This window comes from Trichomycterus rosablanca, chromosome 4, assembly GCF_030014385.1.
Source record: "Trichomycterus rosablanca isolate fTriRos1 chromosome 4, fTriRos1.hap1, whole genome shotgun sequence".
Lineage (NCBI taxonomy): Eukaryota > Metazoa > Chordata > Actinopteri > Siluriformes > Trichomycteridae > Trichomycterus > Trichomycterus rosablanca.
The window spans coordinates 13,180,239-13,184,229 of NC_085991.1; the positions used below are offsets into that span (position 1 = coordinate 13,180,239).

At 38.5% G+C, this 3,991-nt stretch overlaps 2 non-coding genes across 2 annotated transcripts; both read left to right on the plus strand.

Moving 5' to 3' along the window:
• The first annotated feature begins 321 nt into the window (after positions 1-321).
• Positions 322-393, plus strand: trnap-agg (transfer RNA proline (anticodon AGG)). The gene has a single exon. It is a non-coding gene; the product is annotated as a tRNA-Pro (tRNA).
• Positions 394-2,167: 1,774 nt separating this feature from the next.
• Positions 2,168-2,239, plus strand: trnap-cgg (transfer RNA proline (anticodon CGG)). Its single transcript has one exon. It is a non-coding gene; the product is annotated as a tRNA-Pro (tRNA).
• Positions 2,240-3,991: the final 1,752 nt, after the last annotated feature.

Genomic DNA, 3,991 nt, shown 5'->3' on the forward strand with positions numbered 1-3,991 from the left:
GGCGAGAACAAAGTGAGCCTCCCAACAAAATAAATCCTCTCACTCATGTAAACAGAGAGACGTGCGCCAGCTAGTGAATAATTACTGAACTACTGATCTTGGTATGCTTCTCGTGGGAATTTTAAACAATCGTATAACTAAACGATTTAACGCAGCTTCACAACGTTTGTATTGCACAGTTTGGGTTGATAAACATGATACATAACGTAAACAGTGCATTGAATTTTGTTTTGTCATGAATACACTTCCCAGTGCAACGTCAACATGGTTTTGACGCTAAGCCATGGAGGTCAAAGAAATGCCATGGCATTGGTCTTGGTTGGCTCATTGGTCTAGGGGTATGATTCTCGCTTAGGGTGTGAGAGGTCCCGGGTTCAAATCCCGGACGAGCCCTTGTTTACCCACATCCTATTTCATAGTTCTGTAAATGTCGTTAATTCATTAACTGCCTCTTCAAGTTCTAATCCCAGTGTGCAAATGGAAATGAAACAGCGATTAAATGGCAAAACTTGAACAGCTTTCCATGTGGATGCCAGGCCACATTATTAAAATTTTAACCTTTAGCTTAAACTTTTTCCTCTTACAAACAAAAAACCTTTATAAAATCATGCTGCCAGAGTTATTCTAAAAGCCATCGAGAGGTTTTGTGAATCCATGTTTAAATGTAAAGCACTGTCATTGTGAAGGAACGTCAAACAGTGCAGAGTATGAAGTCAACACGACAAGGAAAATTTCATGTCAACGTAACTTTCTTTCAATCTTCAGTATTATGAACCGATAACACAAAACATCATAACGTTTGTTTTATGTAGAAAAATAAATAAATATTTCTTTGTCAAGCACTGAATTCACTTCCTAGCTCAACCAACAGAGTTTTAACGGTCAGTCACGCAGCGTTGGTCTAGGCGTATGATTCTCGCTTTGGGTGTGAGAGTCGGCGTTGTAAAAAACGTTTCAGGTATAAAAAAAATTTAAAAATTAAAACGCCTATCAAATGTATCATTCTTTTGTATAACTGACCAATTAAACACAGTGTCACAATTGTACAGTTGGCTTTAAAAGTTGCTTTTAAATATGATCAAAGTAACACAATGGCTTTCGCTTTGGGTGCGAGAGGTCTCGGGTTCAAATCCCAGACGAGCCCTTGTTAAGTCGAATGCTTCATTGAACTATGCAAAAGAGAGATAAAACATTGTTTCTGGGATTGACGTCCAGGAGCGTGCTGTTACGCTCATCAGGAAGCCGAAAATGCCTCTTAATCCTCGCCCGAACTCCTCCTCGCCTGCCGCGTTTCCTTCAGCGTGTCCTCAGTTGAACACCACAGCAGCGTAGGCCACAAACGCCGGCCAGTACTGGCAAATAAAGCCACAGGTTAAAAGCACAATTTCCCCAAAAAAGCACAGAACTTTGGTTACACACCTCCACCACAGTAGATCATATAGCTAGGAGAGTCTCCCAGTCATAAAAGAGGGTGGATAGAGAGAGGAACAATGAAGCATAAAAGAAAGGAGAGGGTGATTGAGTGATTTTCCTGGCATCTATTAGCAAACGTGCAATTTTTAGGTTGCCAAATTTTTGTAAACAAGTTAAAGGTAAAAATACAGATTTCTGGACAGGATGTTGTGTAACGATTTACTAATGAGTCATTAAAAACGTTTATCCTGCAAAAGTGAAGGTTGTGTAGGTTTCCTGATAAAATCCGGGTGGATCCCTTCTTTAATCCCCTGCTCTTTCACTAAAGAATGTTGACTTATCAAAATGTCTCTTTAAAATGTATCACAGTGTGCAATTAGAAATCAAAGGTGGCATTAAATTGGTAAACATGTAAAGCCTGTCTAATTACATGGGGTTTCAAAGGTACTTTATGAAAACAGCACAAAGCTTTCAAATGCTTCCTAGTCCTGACAGTCGACTAATTAAAAGAAGTTTTTACTATTTGGAGCCTTTAAATACTTGTTTTAACATTTAATGTTAAAATTTAATTTAATGTTAACATTTAATGTTTTAACTCTTTATAAAGAGGTTATAACCAGTCTATGTACTGATACTGGAGGTTTTGATAGTTTTGTAATGCAAGCACCGACCACACTTACCAGCTCAACCAGACAACATAGTTTTGAAGGTCAGTCACGCAGATCAAAGTAACACAAAGACTCTTGTTCCCGCTGGCTCGTTGGTCTAGGGGTATGATTCTCGCTTCGGGTGCGAGAGGTCCCGGGTTCAAATCCCGGACGAGCCCTCGTTTAGTCGAATGCTTTGTGAACTATACAAAAAACGTATGAAGTGTCCTGTTAAAATCTAATGATCAAACAAAAATGACACATGCTGATACACTGGTAGAAGTTGGTGAGTTTATGTGGATGTAAATACCTTTCATAACAATTCTTCCAGTCAGCTTCAAGTTTGTTTGTTTTTTTCTACAGATTTTAGAATCTTTGGGCTAATTCAAAGCAATTGTTAATTCATCAACTGCCTCTTCAGGTTCTAATCCCAGTGTGCAAATGGAAATGAAACAGCGATTAAATGGCAAAAATGGCTTTCTAGGCCACATTATCAAAATGATAACCTTGAGCTTAAACTTTGTCCTCATACAATAAAATATCTTTTTTTCACTGTAGCACATGAATGGTCTAAAGATTAAAGTATGCTGTTCCAGAGCATGAATAACATCCAGTGATGAAAGTCCTTCCCTAAATCTGGAAAAACGGTCAATGATATACTTAAAAGACGCAATGGCAAATTAAGAGTGGGGAAATACAAATTAATATAAACTAATGAGGGAAACGCTACCTTTAAATGGAAAAATGATTCAGATAAATGATGAACCACTGCATGAATTTTTTAATGATGATCTCCTTTTTCTCTAGACTTCTGTAGTATTGAAAACACCCAGCAGTCTGCAGCAAACTGGAGTGCTTATCAACGGAGTTCTGTAGTTCATCCAGGGTCTGTGCATCCGCTATCTATAGTAATTTTTGTGAACAAACAATACTTATATTTTCAGGGTTTTGTTTTTGTCTTACAAACAAACAAGATTTTATTAGTTGAATTGAACATGTTTAAGCACAGATAGCGCTTTTCCACCAAAAGAACCCTGGTTCTTGAACCAGTTCTGTTCAGGTTTATTCGAACCTTGGTGCTTTGTAGATAACCGACACACGTTTCCACCAGTTTTTGGAAACCAAGCCTGCGTCATCAATGGTAGGCGTTACACAATGAAAGTAAAAAGTAGTAACATAATGGTGGAGCGTGTAGATTACCTGTGAGCATTTGTGCTGTTGTTACAGATGTTTGTTTTTATGCAAAAAGCATCGCTCAGCTATTGCTGGTAAGAAGACTTAACAGTGTTGCTGTTTTCTTTAGTTCATTGATGTGAGAAGCATTGTGCACTTCGCTCTCACCGCGACCCTCGGCGCAAATAGCCAATTTGCTCAGCGCTCGGCTTGAGCGATAATACATCACTGAAGTTAAATGACCATTAAATCCACTCTAAAAGCTCCACATATGTCTGTGTTTAGCCATATTAACTTCATGTGTGGTGTTTATGCAGCTCGGGGTTCTGAATCCACAAAAAGCTTTACCCATATAAACCATAACGTGGCTTAATGTACTAAAAGTATGACAAAGAAACACTAAACTTCTCTCTGTTGTTACTGGTTATAAGTGCTCTGTACTGCCCAAATTCAGTGGTCATTGTTTTATTACAACTTTATTTTTCATGTTAAACGTTGTTTAAAAGATGAAAGTGGTTTGAATTCTATATCATGTTATAATGTCTCATGTAAAAGTACTCAAACCTCTACACCATGACACGCCCACAGATGACGTCACGGTTCGCGCTGAAAAACCAAGTATTCTGTGGTACCAGATTAGAATGCTAGTTTGCTGTCTGGAACCTCTTTTTTTCGGTGGAAACACGTAGAACCGGCTCAAAATCAAGTTCGCGAACCGGAACAGAGCCGGGGTAACAGTGGACTTTAGATTAAATTGT